The following is a 19,113-nucleotide window of genomic DNA, read 5'->3' as shown; positions in this document are numbered from 1 at the left end:
TTTTCGGGTAGGACGGAGGTAGTCGCTTCAGACACAGTCATCATGGGTATGGTTCTGGTTTGTCATAGAGATGCATCAGTCTTATTTGATTCGAGATCCACTTATTCATATGTTTTATCTTACTTTGCTCCATATTTGGATATATCTTGGATTCTTTGAGTTCTCCTGTTTATGTGTCCACGCTTGTGGGAGATTATATTGTTGTGGACCGTGTGTATCGGTCGTGTTTAGTTATTATTGGTGGTTTTGAGACCAAAGTTGATCTATTATTTCTCTGTATGGTAGAGTTTGATGTTATCTTGGGCATGGACTAGTTGTCTCTCTATCATGTTATTCTGGATTGTCACACCAAGACTGTGATGTTGGCTATGCCAGGTTTTCCACGGTTAGAGTGGAGGGGTACATTGGATTATGTTCCTAGCAAGGTTTTGTCATTTCTGAAGGCTCAGTGGATGGTTGAGAAGGGGTGTGATACATATCTAGGCTTTGTGAGAGATGTTAGTGTTGATACTCCTACCGTTGAGTTTGTTCCGGTAGTGAGAGACTTCCCAAATGTATTTTTAGCAGATCTTCCGGGCATGCTGCCTGATAGGGATATCGATTTTGATATTGACTTGTTGTCCGGAACTCAACCCATTTCTATTCCACCATATTGTATGGCCTCAACTGAGTTGAAAGAGTTAAAGGAGCAGTTGCAAGAGTTGCTTGATAAGGGTTTCATTCGGCCTAGTGTGTCGCCTTGGGGAGCTCTTATGTTGTTTGTGAATAACAAGGATGGTTCTATGCATATGTGTATTGATTATCGGCAGTTGAACAAGGTTACAGTGAAGAATAGGTACCCATTGCCACATATTGATGACTTATTTGACTAGCTAAAGGGTGCTAGAGTGTTCTCAAAGATTGATTTGTGGTCAGGGTATCATCAGTTGAAGATTTGAGATTCGGATATTTTGAAGACTGCCTTTAGGACTCGGTATGGTCACTACGAGTTTCTTGTGATGTCATTTAGGCTGACCTACGCCCCATCAATATTTATGCACATGATGAATAGTATATTCCAGCCATATCTTGATTCATTCGTCATTGTGTTTATTGATGACATCTTGGTGTACTCCCGCAGTCGGGAAGATCATGAGCAATATCTGAGGATCGTACTCCAGACCTTGAGAGAGAATAAGTTGTATGCAAAATTCTCAAAGTGTGAATTATGGCTTGATTCGGTGGCATTTTTGGGTCATGTGGTGTCAAGTGAGGGGATCAAGGTAGATACGAAGAAGATTAAAGCAGTTTAGAGTTGGACCAGACCATCTTTAGCCACTGAGATTCGAAGTTTTCTTGGTTTGGTTGGATATTATCGCTGTTTCGAAGAGGGTTTCTCATCCATTGCTGCACCTATGACCAGATTGACCTAGAAGGGTGCTTCTTTCAAATAGTCCGAGGAGTGTGAGTCGATCTTTCAAAAGCTCAAGTTGGTGTTGCCTACTGGTATTATGATGCGTCACGTATTGGGCTTGGTACGGTTTTGATACAAGATGGTAGGGTGATTGCCTACGTGTCTCGATTATTGAAGGGTCATGAGAAGAATTATCTGGTCCCCGACTTGGAATTGGCAACTATTGTTCATGCATTGAAGATTTTGTGGCACTATTTGTACGGTGTCCCATGTGAGGTCTATACAGACCACCAGAGTCTACAACATCTGTTCAAGCAGAAAGATCTTAATTTGCGACAGCGGAGGTGGTTAGAGTTGCTGAAAGACTATGATATCACTATTCTATGTCATCCCGGGAAGGCTAATATGGTCGCCGATGCCTTGATTCGAAAGGAGGAAAGTATGGGTAGTTTGGCATATCTACTGACAATAGATAGGCCACTAGCCCTAGATGTTCAAGCCTTGGCCAATCAGTTTGTTAGATTGGATGTTTCGGAGCCCAGTCGAGTTCTTGCTTGCTTGGTTTCTCGGTCTTCTTTATTTGACCACATCAAAGAGCGTCAGTATGATGATCCCCATTTTCTTGTCCTTAAGGACACAGTATAGCATGGCGGTGCCAAGGAGGTTTCTATTGGAGATGACGGCGTGTTGCGGATGCAGGGCATATTATGTGTGCCCAATGTGGATGGGTTGCGTGAGATGATCCTTGAGAAGGCCCACAGTTCGCGGTACTCCATTCATCTGGGTGCCGCTAAGATGTATCAGGATTTGATACAACACTATTAGGGGAGGAGAAGGAAGAAATATATAGTGAAGTATGTGGCTCAGTGCCTAAATTGTCAGCAGGTGAAGTAGCATCAGAGGTCGGGTGGTTTGCTTCAGAGACTTGAGATTCCTGAGTGGAAGTGGGAGCGTGTTACCATGGACTTCGTTGTTGGGTTCCCACTGACTCAAAAGAAATTTGACGCAGTATGGGTGATTGTAGACAGGTTGACCAAGTCGGCTCATTTTATTCCGGTGGTAAACACCTATTCTTCAGAGCAGCTAGCTTAGATCTATATCCATGAGATTGTTCGACTTCACGGTGTGTCGGTATCCATTATCTCAGATCGAGATACGCAATTCACATCGTGTTTCTGGAGAGTTGTGCAGCGTAAGTTAGGCACACAGGTTAAGTTGAGTACATCATTTCACCCCCAAATAGATGGGCAATCTGAGCGCACTATTCAAGTATATTGGAGGATATGCTTTGTACCTGTGTTATTGATTTCGGGGGTTCTAGGGATCAGTTCTTGTAGCTCATAGAGTTTGCCTATAACAACAACTACCAATCGATTATTCATATAGCTCTTTATGAGGCCATGTATGGGAGATGGTGTCGTTCTCCAGTTGGTTGGTTTGAGCCGGGAGAGGCTAGGTTGTTAGGCACAGATTTGGTTCGAGATGCCTAGAGAATGTCAAGTTGATTCAAGATCGGCTTCGTACAACCCAGTCTAGACAGAAGAGTTATCCTGATCGGAAGGTTCATGATATAACATTTATGGTTGGAGAGCGGGTTTTGCTCTAGGTATATTGGTCCTTTTGAGCGCTAGGTATATCGGTCCTTTTGAGATCCTTGAGAGAGTTGGTGAGGTGGCCTACAAGCTAGCGCTGCCACCTAGCTTATCTGCAATTCATCTGGTATTCCATGTTTCTATGCTCCAGAAGTATTATGGTGATCCATCTCATGCTTTAGACTTCAGGTCAGTCTAATTGGACAAGGATTTGACTTACATTGAGGAGCCGGTGGTTATCTTGGAAAGGTAGGTCCAGAAGTTGAGATCAAAGAATATTGCTTTAGTGAAGGGTCAATGGAGGGGTCATCCGGTCAAGGAGGCGACCTGGGAGACTGAGCATGACATACAGAGTTGTTATCCCCATCAATTCATTACTTCAGGTATGTCCTTATGCACGTTCGAGGACGAACGTTTATTTTAAGTGGGGGAGAATGTTATGACCCGATCGATCATTTTGTGCAACTGCAACCCGTTTCCCCTTTTGATGCTTCACTCATGTGTGATTGTGGTTTTATGACTTACGGGGTTGATTGGTTTCATTCCGAGAAGGTTTCGGGTTGAATTGAACAATTTGATTCTTAGCTTAAATGCCTAAGTTGTTTATATTGACCAATGATTGACTTTTATGAAAACGACCCCGGAATGGTATTTTGATGGCTCTGATAGCTTCATATCATGATTTTGGACTTGGGTGTATACCCGGAATCGAATTCGGAAGTTCGTAGGTTGATTTGTGTTGTTTTGCCAAAATTTAGCAATTTGAAGTTTAGAAGTTTTACCGTAGGTTGACTTTTAAATATCAGGATCAGAATTTAATTTTGGTACTTGGAATAGGTTCATTAGGCTATTTAGACCTTGTCTGCAAAATTTGATATCATTTGGAGTTGAATTGGTAGGATTCGGACGCTTAGTTGCAATTCTAGTAGTTCTTCAACTTTACTTTGAAATTCATGCATTTTGGTATCTGATTTGTAGTTATAGATGTTATTTTTGTGTTTTGATCATGCGAGCGAGTTTGTACAATATTTTTAGACTTGTGTGGATGTTTGGTTTGGAGATCTAAGGGCTCGGATAAGTTTCGAACATGTTTCAGAATGTTTTAAACTGAAACGGGAATATGTGGTGTGCTGGTGCTCTGATATCGGAATTGCGAGCACCAGCCTCTCATTTGCGAACATAGCAGGTGGGTCTCAAAATACGACACCTTGTTCGCATTTGCGAAGATTAGGCCTGAGTTGGGTAGTTCGTATTTGCGATTAATCTGTCGCATTTGCGAAGGGACAGAATTCGCATTTGTGAACCCATTTGTCGCATTTGTGAAGTCCCTATAGGCTGGACAGTTGCCGCAATTGCGAGACATTCTTCGCAATTACGAACCCAGTATTGCAATTGCGACATCTGCAACTGAACAAAAAGTTAGAAAAGTCGGGATTTCATCCCATTTCTCATATTTTAAAACCCTAGACTCGGTAGGAGGTGATTTGGGGAGGGAATTTTCATCTACAAATATGGGGTAAGTGATTCTTATCAATTTTCAACTATATTTCATGATTATATCTTAGATTTAACATCAAATTTATGTGAATCAAAGAGGAAAAAATGGGAAATTTTATCAAGTTTTTAATAAATGAGAAATTGAGTTTTGACAGTCGATTTGGACTCGGATTTTGAAACTAATCACATATATGGGCTCTTGGGGTTATTGGTAGTCGGAATCTACCTTGGACCCGAGTTTTGACTGGGCGAGCCCCGGATTGACTTTTGTTGACTTTTGAAAAAAGTGTAAAGATAATTGCTTTATCTATTGTAATTATTATCCCTTACAATGTTTGATGATATTAAGTCAATTTTGGTTAGATTTGAGCTGCAATGAGGCAAATTTTAGGGGAAAAACTATTTCTGAGGTTTGAGTTGGCCTAGTTGAGGTAAGTGTCTTGTCTAACTTTATATGGGGGAACTACCCCTTAGGAATTAGGATTGAGTTTACTATTGTGTTATGTGAAAGTCGTGTACGCAAGGTGACGAGTGGGTACCCGGGTTATATGTGGTATTTGACCGATTTAGGTTATTTAGACCCTTTCCAGGCCTTTAATTGAATTGTCGTATCATGTTGTAATTCTCATTGTTAATCTATTCTTACATGTATTAATCTATCCTTACACACCTTATTTGACTTCGTTAATACTTGTTCTACCTCTTACCTGTTGTTTTGCTCTTATATGCCTAGTTGAAGTTATTTCCTTCCATATTTCCTTGTTACACCTTTAATTGTTGAATTACTTGTAATTGAAGTTGTTATTTCGTGAAATATCTTCTTGTTGAGTTATTGGTGTTGAGATTATGAAAGTCGTTATCACATTGAGGCGAAGTTGTTAATTGTTGAGATATCTTCCTTATTGAACAATTCGCATTCAGTGTTATTGTTGATATTCTTGTATACATTGTGGTTGAGCCATGGGCTATTGTTATGGAAATATTGATATTGTTGATTTTTGGCAAGTTATGGCATATGGGCACTTGTGGTGCGAGTTGTTATTGTGTTGTCATATGATGCGCATGCGCCAGTATAAGGATATGGGTTAATGTGCATACGGTGGCATAAGGTGAGATTTATGTGCGTGTTGGTAGTAAGAGAATTACTTGAAGCCACGCGACATCATAAGGTGGGCTAAAGTGTGTGTATCTATTTCGGAAAAAATATTTTCAAAACTATCTAAATGTAAGGCCCACGCGGTGGTATTAGAAAAGATTGTGATTGAAATTGAGAAATGAGTATACAAGGCGGTACCTCAGTTGTGACTCTTGTTGTATACGAGGCGGTACCTCAATTGTGATTCTTGTTGTGCATCTCATGTTTGAAAGAGTTATTGGTTGAACTGTTGTTGTTACTTTTATTCTTCCTTGTTTTATCATTTTGTTCCATATTTGACAAACTATGGTTCTCATTCATTGCTTCCTTATCGTTGTCTTTATGCTTACAATTCTGTCATTACTTTACATTATTAGACTGCTTCGTTATTATTCCTCTCTCTGTTTTCCATTACATCTAGTTATTATATTTCTATTCTGTTTGTCTTGTCCTAGTAGGTTTCTTGACCTGGCCTCGTCACTACTCTACCGAGGCTAGGCTTGATATTTACTGGGTACCATTGTGGTGTACTCATATTATACTTCTGCACGTCTTTTTGTGCAGATCCAGGTACGTCTTCCCGTGCTGGACGTTAGTGATTGATTGTTAGCTACCTTCCAAAGACTTCAAGGTATACCTGCTCGGCGTCCGCAAGCCTCGGAGTCACCTTCAATATAATTTTATTTTATTATTTTCTTATTCAGACAGCGTTGTAGTAGACATTCTAGATTATTCTGTAGAGCTTATGACTCAGTCCCACCGGTTTTGGAAAGAGTGTTGTTGAGATCTTATTTTGAAAGTTTATATGAGTTTATCAATTTTGCTTTAGTATTTTTGTTGATTATTTCTCTTAAGTTATTTAGACCCTTTCCATGCCTTTAATTGAATTGCCGTATCATGTTGTAATTCTCATTGTTAATCTATTCTTACATGTATTAGTCTATCCTTACATACCTTATTTGACTTCGTTAGTACTTGTTCTACCTCTTACCTGTTGTTTTGCTCTTATATGCCTAGTTGAAGTTATTTCCTTCCATATTTCCTTGTTACACCTTTAATTGCTGAATTACTTGTAATTGAAGTTGTTATTTCGTGAAATAACTTCTTGTTGAGTTATTGGTGTTGAGATTATGAAAGTCGGTATCACATTGAGGCGAAATTGTTAATTGTTGAGATATCTTCCTTATTAAACATTTCGCATTCATTGTTATTGTTGATATTCTTGTATACATTGTGGTTGAGTCATGGGCTATTGTTATGAAAATATTGATATTGTTGATTTTTGGCAAGTTATGGCATATGGGCACTTGTGGTGCGAGTTGTTATTGTGTTGTCATATGATGCGCATGCGCCGGTATAAGGATAGGGGTTAATGTGCATACGGTGGCATAAGGTGGGATTTATGTGCGTGTTGGTAGTAAGGGAATTACTTGAAGCCACGCGACGTCATAAGGTGGGCTAAAGTGTGTGTAGCTATTTCGAAAAAAATATTTTCAAAACTATCTAAATGAAAGGCCCACGCGGTGGTATTAGGAAAGATTGTGATTGAAATTGAGAAATGTGTATACAAGGCGGTACCTCAGTTGTGACTCTTGTTGTATACGAGGCGGTACCTCAGTTGTGATTCTTGTTGTGCATCTCATGTTTGAAAGAGTTATTGGTTGAACTGTTGTTGTTACTTTTATTCTTCCTTGTTTTATCAGTTTGTTCCATATTTGACAAACTATGGTTCTCATTCATTGCTTCCTTATCGTTGTCTTTATGCTTACAATTATGTCATTACTTTACATTATTAGACTGCTTCGTTATTATTCCTCTCTCCGTTTTCCATTACATCTAGTTATTATATTTCTATTCTGTTTATCTTGTCCTAGTAGGTTTCTTGACTTGGCCTCGTCACCACTCTACCGAGGCTAGGCTTGATATTTACTGAGTACCGTTGTGGTGTACTCATACTATGCTTCTGCACGTCTTTTTGTGCAGATCCAGGTACGTCTTCCCGTGCTGGACGTTAGTGATTGATTGTTAGCTGCCTTTCAGAGACTTCAAGGTATACCTGCTCGGCGTCCGCAAGCCTCGGAGTCACCTTCAATATAATTTCATTTTATTATTTTCTTATTCAGATAGCGTTGTAGTAGACATTCTAGATTATTCTGTAGAGCTTATGACTTAGACCCACCGGTTTTGGAAAGAGTGTTGTTGAGATCCTATTTTGAAAGTTTATACGAGTTTATCAGTTTTGCTTTAGTATTTCTATTGATTATTTCTCTTAAGTTATTATTAAATGTTAAGCTTACCTAGTCTTAGAATTATATGTCATCACCATATCTTTAGGTGGGAGATTGGGGTCGTGACATTTAGCAAGTGTTTAGCTCCAACATTCCCATTTATCTTTTAGTGATACACCCTTATAGAAAAATGGCATGACAGTTTTAAAATTATAAGATTCAAAAGGTATTAAAAAATATGTTATATTAATATTTAGTTTTACATTACAAGACTTAAAAGTTATTTTTACCTTCTTAAACTTTAGGCACGGTGATACCAAAGCACATAAAATGAAAAAACGACTCCTATATCCTACTTTGACTTCAGATCTTATTTTTTAAGACCCATTTGGCCATAAATTTTGCCAAAATAAACTTGGATTTTATTTGGCAAATACATGTTTGGTCATAAATTTTGCCTATATTTTGGCAAAATCCCAAATCTCAAATTGGGCCAAATCCCTAATAATACACATGCTTTTCCAAAATAAATTTGGGAAATATATTTTGAAAATGTATGTCCAAACACATTTTCATCTTCAAGCCAAATTTCACCCAAAACAGATTTTTCAAAATAAATTTGGGAATCTATAGCCAAACGCTAGCTTAGTTTCATATTCGCTAACTGTTATCCGTAGTGGTGTCAACAAATATTTAAAAATTAACTAAATCGATCGAACTGAACCGTACCGAATAAATATACATATAAAAAATATATGTTATATATTAAATTTAAAAATAACATAACATTAATGTTTTTCCTTGGACCTTAGGATTATGAAACGGTTACAAGCCAACAAGTAATTAAAACTCGAAATCCCAATTTTCAAACATATTTTGTCACTCCTATTAAAACTAAATTAGTTCCAACATCTTGAGTAGCAAGACACAAGGTATTCCATCGATTATAAGTAGCAAACTATAATATATTGAATATGTTTCCTTTCATATGATTTAGATTCCTCTTTTTGAAAACTTAATCTTGTATAGACTCTATTCTTGAGTCTCAGCTTGATTTATATCTTTCCACTCGTGTGATTTATATTTCTCTTTTGTCTTTGCTCAATTTTTTTATGCTGTTGTAAATTAGTGGGATGGATTTCTACTCCGGCGATCTTTCATATTTTCCTGATTCATCACCCGTTAAAAAATAAAAAATGTCTAAAGAGTTTTGCTAAGTTATATACAAGTACATATATTATCGCGTTCTAACTTCTACTAGCGATTTTTATATGACATTTAAAAAAATAAAAAAATTAACCGAACTGTACAGATACCAAAGAGAAACGAGATGGTTGGAGTGATTCCAAAAAATCTAATTTTATTAACACAAAATAGAGTAACTGAAAATTAGTATAGTACAAATTTTATCAAATAACCGGCCGAGCCAAACGATTGACACCCCTAGTTACCCACTTTAAGACCCGACTAATCAGGATTCGCGCCAATATTGATGGTAAAATTCTTTTTATCAAATATAACTCAAGTGCTCAAACATTGTATGGGGGAACTACCCCTTAGGAACTAGGATTGAGTTTACTATTGTGTTATGTGAAAGCCGTGTACGCAAGGTGACGAGTGGGTACCCGGGTTATATGTGGTATTTGACCGATTTAGGTTATTTAGACCCTTTCCAGGCCTTTAATTGAATTGTCGTATCATGTAATAATTCTCATTGTTAATCTATTCTTACATGTATTAGTCTATCCTTACACACCTTATTTGACTTCGTTAATACTTGTTCTACCTCTTACCTGTTGTTTTGCTCTTATATGCCTAGTTGAAGTTATTTCCTTCCATATTTCCTTGTTACACCTTTAATTGTTGAATTACTTGTAATTGAAGTTGTTATTTCGTGAAATATCTTCTTGTTGAGTTATTGGTGTTGAGATTATGAAAGTCGTTATCACATTGAGGCGAAGTTGTTAATTGTTGAGATATCTTCCTTATTGAACAATTCGCATTCAGTGTTATTGTTGATATTCTTGTATACATTGTGGTTGAGCCATGGGCTATTGTTATGGAAATATTGATATTGTTGATTTTTGGCAAGTTATGGCATATGGGCACTTGTGGTGCAAGTTGTTATTGTGTTTTCATATGATGCGCATGCGCCAGTATAAGGATAGGGGTTAATGTGCATACGGTGGCATAAGGTGGGATTTATGTGCGTGTTGGTAGTAAGAGAATTACTTGAAGCCACGCGACGTCATAAGGTGGGCTAAAGTGTGTGTAGCTATTTCGGAAAAAATGTTTTCAAAACTATCTAAATGTAAGGCCCACGCGGTAGTATTAGGAAAGATTGTGATTGAAATTGAGAAATGTGTATACAAGGCGGTACCTCAGTTGTGACTCTTGTTGTATACGAGGCGATACCTCAATTGTGATTCTTGTTGTGCATCTCATGTTTGAAAGAGTTATTGGTTGAACTGTTGTTGTTACTTTTATTCTTCCTTGTTTTATCATTTTGTTCCATATTTGACAAACTATGGTTCTCATTCATTGCTTCCTTATCATTGTCTTTATGCTTACAATTCTGTCATTACTTTACATTATTAGACTGCTTCGTTATTATTCCTCTCTCTGTTTTCCATTACATCTAGTTATTATATTTCTATTCTATTTATTTTGTCCTAGTAGGTTTCTTGACCTGGCCTCGTCACTACTCTACCGAGGCTAGGCTTGATATTTACTGGGTACCATTGTAGTGTACTCATACTATGCTTCTGCACGTCTTTTTGTGCAGATCTAGGTACGTCTTCCCGTGCTGGACGTTAGTGATTGATTGTTAGCTACCTTCCAGAGACTTCAAGGTATACCTGCTCGGCGTCCGCAAGCCTCGGAGTCACCTTCAATATAATTTTATTTTATTATTTTCTTATTCAGACAGCGTTGTAGTAGACATTCTAGATTATTCTTTAGAGCTTATGACTCAGTCCCACCGGTTTTGGAAAGAGTGTTGTTGAGATCTTATTTTGAAAGTTTATATGAGTTTATCAATTTTGCTTTAGTATTTCTGTTGATTATTTCTCTTAAGTTATTTAGACCCTTTCCATGCCTTAAATTGAATTGCCGTATCATGTTGTAATTCTCATTGTTAATCTATTCTTACATGTATTAGTCTATCCTTACATACCTTATTTGACTTCGTTAGTACTTGTTCTACCTCTTACCTGTTGTTTTGCTCTTATATGCCTAGTTGAAGTTATTTCCTTCCATATTTCCTTGTTACACCTTTAATTGTTGAATTACTTGTAATTGAAGTTGTTATTTCGTGAAATAACTTCTTGTTGAGTTATTAGTGTTGAGATTATGAAAGTTGGTATCACATTGAGGCGAAGTTGTTAATTGTTGAGACATCTTCCTTATTAAACATTTCGCATTCATTGTTATTGTTGATATTCTTGTATACATTGTGGTTGAGCCATGGGATATTGTTATGGAAATATTGATATTGTTGATTTTTGGCAAGTTATGGCATATGGGCACTTGTGGTGCGAGTTGTTATTGTGTTGTCATATGATGCGCATGCGCTAGTATAAGGATAGGGGTTAATGTGCATACGGTGGCATAAGGTGGGATTTATGTGCGTGTTGGTAGTAAGAGAATTACTTGAAGCCACGCGACGTCATAAGGTGGGCTAAAGTGTGTGTAGCTATTTCGGAAAAAATATTTTCAAAACTATCTAAATGTACGGCCCACGCGGTGGTATTAGGAAAGATTGTGATTGAAATTGAGAAATGTGTATACAAGGCGGTACCTCAGTTGTGACTCTTGTTGTATACGAGGCGGTACCTCAATTGTGATTCTTGTTGTGCATCTCATGTTTGAAAGAGTTATTGGTTGAACTGTTGTTGTTACTTTTATTCTTCCTTATTTTATCATTTTGTTCCATATTTGACAAACTATGGTTCACATTCATTGCTTCCTTATCGTTGTCTTTATGCTTACAATTCTGTCATTACTTTACATTATTAGACTGCTTCGTTATTATTCCTCTCTCTGTTTTCCATTACATCTAGTTATTATATTTCTATTCTGTTTATCTTGTCCTAGTAGGTTTCTTGACCTGGCCTCGTCACTACTCTACCGAGGCTAGGCTTGATATTTACTGGGTACCATTGTGGTGTACTCATACTATACTTCTGCACGTCTTTTTGTGCAGATCCAGGTACGTCTTCCCGTGCTGGACGTTAGTGATTGATTGTTAGCTACCTTCCAGAGACTTCAAGGTATACCTGCACGGCGTCCGCAAGCCTCGGAGTCACCTTCAATATAATTTTATTTTATTATTTTCTTATTCAGACAGCGTTGTAGTAGACATTCTAGATTATTCTGTAGAGCTTATGACTCAGTCCCACCGGTTTTGGAAAGAGTGTTGTTGAGATCTTATTTTGAAAGTTTATATGAGTTTATCAATTTTGCTTTAGTATTTCTGTTGATTATTTCTCTTAAGTTATTTAGACCCTTTCCATGCCTTTAATTGAATTGCCGTATCATGTTGTAATTCTCATTGTTAATCTATTCTTACATGTATTAGTCTATCCTTACATACCTTATTTGACTTCGTTAGTACTTGTTCTACCTCTTACCTGTTGTTTTGCTCTTATATGCCTAGTTGAAGTTATTTCCTTCCATATTTCCTTGTTACACCTTTAATTGTTAAATTACTTGTAATTGAAGTTGTTATTTCGTGAAATAACTTCTTGTTGAGTTATTGGTGTTGAGATTATGAAAGTCGGTATCACATTGAGGCGAAGTTGTTAATTGTTGAGACATCTTCCTTATTAAACATTTCGCATTCATTGTTATTGTTGATATTCTTGTATACATTGTGGTTGAGTCATGGGCTATTGTTATGAAAATATTGATATTGTTGATTTTTGGCAAGTTATGGCATATGGGCACTTGTGGTGCGAGTTGTTATTATGTTGTCATATGATGCGCATGCGCCGGTATAAGGATAGGGGTTAATGTGCATACGGTGGCATAAGGTGGGATTTATGTGCGTGTTGGTAGTAAGGAAATTACTTGAAGCCACGCGACGTCATAAGGTGGGCTAAAGTGTGTGTAGCTATTTCGAAAAAAATATTTTTAAAACTATCTAAATGAAAGGCCCACGCGGTGGTATTAGAAAAGATTGTGATTGAAATTGAGAAATGTGTATACAAGGCGGCACCTTAGTTGTGACTCTTGTTGTATACGAGGCGGTACCTCAGTTGTGATTCTTGTTGTGCACCTCATGTTTGAAAGTGTTATTGGTTGAACTGTTGTTGTTACTTTTATTCTTCCTTGTTTTATCAGTTTGTTCCATATTTGACAAACTATGGTTCTCATTCATTCCTTCCTTATCGTTGTCTTTATGCTTACAATTCTGTCATTACTTTACATTATTAGACTGCTTCGTTATTATTCCTCTCTCCGTTTTCCATTACATCTAGTTATTATATTTCTATTCTGTTTATCTTGTCCTAGTAGGTTTCTTAACTTGGCCTCGTCACCACTCTACCGAGGCTAGGCTTGATATTTACTGGGTACCGTTGTGGTGTACTCATACTATGCTTCTGCACGTCTTTTTGTGCAGATCCAGGTACGTCTTCCCGTGCTGGACGTTAGTGATTGATTGTTAGCTGCCTTCCAGAGACTTCAAGGTATACCTGCTCGGCGTCCGCAAGCCTCGGAGTCACCTTCAATATAATTTCATTTTATTATTTTCTTATTCAGATAGCGTTGTAGTAGACATTCTAGATTATTCTGTAGAGCTTATGACTCAGACCCACCGGTTTTGGAAAGAGTGTTGTTGAGATCCTATTTTGAAAGTTTATATGAGTTTATCAGTTTTGCTTTAGTATTTCTGTTGATTATTTCTCTTAAGTTATTATTAAATGTTAAGCTTACCTAGTCTTAGAATTATATGTCATCACTACATCTTTAGGTGGGAGATTGGGGTCGTGACATTTAGCAAGTGTTTAGCTCCAACATTCCCATTTATCTTTTAGTGATACACCCTTATAGAAAAATGGCATGACAGTTTTAAAATTATAAGATTCAAAAGGTATTAAAAAATATGTTATATTAATATTTAGTTTTACATTACAAGACTTAAAAGTTATTTTTACCTTCTTAAACTTTAGGCACGGTGATACCAAAGCACATAAAATGAAAAAACGACTCCTATATCCTACTTTGACTTCAGATCTTTTTTTTAGGACCCGTTTGGCCATAGATTTTGCCAAAATAAACTTGAATTTTATTTGACAAATACATGTTTGGTCATAAATTTTGCCTATATTTTGGCAAAATCCTAAATCTCAAATTGGGCCAAATCCCTAATAATACACATGCTTTTCCAAAATAAATTTGGGAAATATGTTTTGAAAATGTATGTCCAAACACATTTTCATCTTCAAGCCAAATTTCACCCAAAATAATTTTTCAAAACAAATTTGGGAATCTATAGCCAAACACTAGCTTAGTTTCATATTCGCTAACTGTTATCCGTAGTGGTGTCAACAAATATTTAAAAATTAACTAAATCGTTCGAACCGAACCGTACCGAATAAATATACATATGAAAAATATATGTTATATATTAAATTTAAAAATAACATAATATTAATGTTTTTCCTTGGACCTTAGGATTATGAAACGGTTACAAGCCAACAAGTAATTAAAACTCGAAATCCCAATTTTCAAACATATTTTGTCACTCCTATTAAAACTAAATTAGTTCCAACATCTTGAGTAGCAAGACACAAGGTATTCCATCGATTATAAGTAGCAAACTATAATATATTGAATATGTTTCCTCTCATATGATTTAGATTTCTCTTTTTGAAAACTTAATCTTGTATAGACTCTATTCTTGAGTCTCAGCTTGATTTATATCTTTCCACTCGTGTGATTTATATTTCTCTTTTGTCTTTGCTCAATTTTTTTATGTTGTTGTAGATTAGTGAGATGGATTTCTACTCCGGCGATCTTTCATATTTTCCTGATTCATCACCCGTTAAAGAATAAAAAATGTCTAAAGAGTTTTGCTAAGTCATATACAAATACATATATTATCGCGTTCTAACTTCTACTAGCGATTTTTATATGACATTTAAAAAAATAAAAAAATTAACCGAACCGTACAGATACCAAAGAGAAACGAGATGGTTGGAGTGATTCCAAAAAATCTAATTTTATTAACACAAAATAGAGTAACTGAAAATTGGTATAGTACAAATTTTATCAAATAACCGGCCGAGCCGAATGATTGACACCCCTAGTTACCCACTTTAAGACCCGACTAATCAGGATTCGCGCCAATATTGATGGTAAAATTCTTTTTATCAAATATAACTCAAGTGCTCAAACTCGAAATCTTTAATTAAGGGTGTGAGTATTTATTTACCATCCACCAAAACTTTGGTGGCCTTATATTCTTCTTCAGCCCTCGCTAAAAAGTGGGAAAATGAATAAGCAGTGGTATATCATAGTGACAACTATTTTTTGCTAGTACTTCGTTGTCTTATATCTAGGAATCAGTCATTGATACTTGGATCAGGGAAAGCTGCATACGTTACACTTCCTTGGGATGCGGCCCTTCCTGAACCCTGCGTAAACGCCGAATGCTTCGTACACCGGACTTCGTTGTCGTATATCCCCCACTCTCCCTTTTTATTTTTAAACTGTTACAGCAGTTTAAAAGGTTTTATCTTTTAATGTTTGAGATTGTTTGGTCCTTAATTATGATTTGCAATGAAAAGAATATTTTCTCATTTTCCACCGTATTGTTACATGCTTAGAGGAACTTGTTTTTATTCAGACCAAAGAAATTTGAACATAACAATAAAACCGAGGATCGGAGTAGGATTTGATGAATTTGAACACACAACCATGCACAATGGTTCTACCTCGTAAATAAGAATTTCAACTTGTTTATATAAACGATGAAAGTGTAACACTCTATCAGTACTAAAAAGTATTATTGTGTTCGAAAAAATGTCAACATAATTTTCCATATGCAGACAAGCACTGATTTTCAGTTTCTTGTTCATTTTTTGAAAGAAAAAAAGTATATTAGAATACACAAAAAGTAGTAGTATAAATTATAACTGTATAGTTCGTGAGCAAAGAAAAAAAGTATAACTTCTCAAATTTATTAGTATAACTGTATACTGATAGTTCGTGGGATATCAATTATATGTTGGGCAATCTCTGTCCCTTTTCTCTTCATTAATTTGATGTTAGAGGTATGCTTTCATTTTCTTTTTGTTCGAATCACGATATTCCCAACACTGTAAATTGTAATATGTGCATTAGAAAATACAATTATTTTATCTGAATTTTCCAAAATATATTGTTAATCTCCATCCTAACACGTCATCCTAGGCACCCAAAGCTTAAAGTTATTTGAATGCCAATTAGCATCAGAAGAACAATTTACACAAACGAAATCAAATACCAATGCCCTCTTTACATCTTGGCTCTATGTTCAAAGATGTTCACGGCTCTATGCACATTTTATGCCTTGAGTTGTTCTACCATACGACCCAAGAACGTTTTATGCGCACTTTCCGGTCGTGTGGTAGGATGTATTAGGCAAAATAATATATGTATTAGGTTTTGTATTATTAATCTCTTATTTGGTAGTGTTTTCCAATTATGTATAACTAATATTTGTATAAGTTATATACACATTATATTCAGTACTATTCTTATACATAGCAAACCATGACATTAGTAATATCATAGTTTTGAATATATGGATAAGCATGTATAAAGATAGAATTGCCTTTCAAAACTTTTAATACACCAAACCAAATATTCGATAAAAAATAATCTGAGCATAACTAATTTCAGTATTATTAATCTCAACATTACCTATACACCATATTCAATATCATTCTTATACACCCTACCAAACGACTAATGTCTTGAAATATAGCTCGTTTGATGTTCAAAACTTTGAACTTTTATATGTTTTTAGATTATTTATCAACGACTAGAATTTGGGACTTAAAGCATTGTTCTATACATATATTATTATGTATATGTAGTTGTATTTTATGACATAGTGTCTGGACCAACTTGAGCAGATAGAAAGAATTTACCAAATATTTATTCTTTCCTGAAACCTCAAGGTTCTCCGTTCACTCCATTGACCACTATGTCACACCCTTAGATGCTTATGTATGTTGTTAAATAAAAGTTGTAACATTTTTTTCCTCCTAAAATTCCAAAGTTCTTTACCCACTCCATTGACTACTTATGCATATATATGTAACTAAATCAAATTTCTAAAGTTTTTTCTCTTGAATTCTACTACTTTTTTAATGATGGAATTATGGGACTTATGAACCACACGTACTTGTTTTGAGGATTTCGCGGCGTCCCATGATAAGTCAAACATCTCAAACCTCTGTCTTTTATCCCATCAATGCTTTTTCTCGTACTATACGTACTAACTTTACATTGCATATGCAGAAAAGTACGCTGACTTCAAATGCTATTTTCGTGTTCAATTAAGATTATTTTATTTTTATGCGAATGGTTGGTACAAAACTACAGTATCACCGTTTTGTTCATTAGCAGCAAAAGAATCTAATCGAGTATATAGTACCAAGTAGTAATAATAACCATTGCATGAACAAGTAAACGCCAAATACATTTGAGACAAAAAGAAGAGCTGGTGCAGGGGAGAACAACTGGATCAATGGTTTCCTTTGGCAAATCTACAGGTCAGATTGTTTACGTCATGTAATGGCCCTACACTCGTACCCAATCTGGAAAAACATTTCTAGTGCCCTTTGCTTAATTATACTAAAGAAAAGGCTTAAGCTCGTGGCACAAACCTAGTAATAATCAACACGACACTATCAATACTTGCCTATAGAACAAATTAAGTAATACTATAAGTTTCAACTACTTTGCAAAGTAGAATGATAATGTGTACACGTAAGAGAAAAATTTAGTCTTTTTTTTATAATCAGTTAAAGTCGTCTAAAATATGCTTGACGATGGAAAACATGAGAAAGTATCATCAAGTGAAACACAACAAGTTATATAAGACGGATCCCAGTAAAATCCACAATCGCTACCCTTCGGGTGCACATTGACATAACCTGCTCACTGTGCAATAACTCGTAAACTACACACGAGATGTCAACTGCACTAGGCAAACTCATTGCGACGAACTCTGACTAAGGAGGTTGGTGGTGCGGGAAATCGATCCCAGATCTCACATGTGAAAAACCAATCACCCAACCAATTCAGTCAACCCTTGCGGGCTACTTGCTAGAGTTGACAGTTCAAAGAAAGGGAAAAACATAACAAGTCTACAGTATCGCCATTGTTCATAGCATGCAGCAAAAGAATGTAATACCGTATATAACAGTAGTACAAGACTGCAAAAGTCAATAATTAGAACCACGTATAAGACAAAAGTGGCATAGAGTTATAGACTGAAGAAACCATTGCATATAGATCTAGTACAATAGTAACTAATACTCCTACATGGTTCAACTGACACAAACGAAGAACTAGAGGTGTGAACAAACTGCCCGTTCTAACTTCCTCACAAACACCTTAAATTTTGTTGTTTCCTTCCCTTACAATATTAGCCATTACATCTGTTATTGATGCACTACTTCATGTTGACAGGGTACAAGTCAACCGGCTTATTACCATGCTCTAAAGATGCTGCAGATCAATTTGTACTGAGAGTTGAAATACAGGTAAATTCATCAGGTCATTTCTCAAAATCTCTTTCCTCTTTAAAAAAAATGAAATTCATGGGGTACTTTCGGTTTTTTGGCTCACTTCGTCCTTGAGAAAATGAATCAGATTACATGAAACAACTCATTTTCTGAAACATCCTAAGGCAAAACCAGACACACTTCTCAGTAAAGCAGTAATGCCCTTACATATGCAGATTCTGGAGTGAATACTAGTGCCCTGCATCCACAAACAACATCATGTTCGTATCAACAAAGCTTGATATTCTACAAACTGATCAGGTAAAACATGAAACAATACTCTTGCATCCACCTTTGCAGCATTACTTTCAATAATTTGGAAATGCTAATTTATTTGTGCATCTTAATCCTGCAAAAATGTCACGACCCAATTTAGAGACATGATCGGCGCTTAGGGATAGTACCTAGCAAGTTTACTAGGATTTTAAAGCAAATCGGACAAAGTTTTCCTATATCTAGGGCTATCCATATTTTCCTGTCTCAG

General features: G+C 36.2%; 1 long non-coding RNA gene across 1 annotated transcript; it reads right to left on the bottom strand.

The window, feature by feature from the left end:
- Positions 1-18,625: 18,625 nt before the first annotated feature.
- Positions 18,626-19,059, bottom strand: LOC138896842 (uncharacterized). Its single transcript, XR_011410259.1, has 2 exons — positions 18,922-19,059; positions 18,626-18,828 (listed from the first exon to the last, which is right to left on the bottom strand). It is a non-coding gene; the product is annotated as an uncharacterized lncRNA (long non-coding RNA).
- Between the last annotated feature and the right edge of the window lie 54 nt (positions 19,060-19,113).

This window comes from Nicotiana tomentosiformis, chromosome 8 (assembly GCF_000390325.3).
Source record: "Nicotiana tomentosiformis chromosome 8, ASM39032v3, whole genome shotgun sequence".
Taxonomy (NCBI): domain Eukaryota; kingdom Viridiplantae; phylum Streptophyta; class Magnoliopsida; order Solanales; family Solanaceae; genus Nicotiana; species Nicotiana tomentosiformis.
Note: the sequence above shows the minus strand (reverse complement) of the source record. Positions and strands in the feature narration are given on the sequence as shown.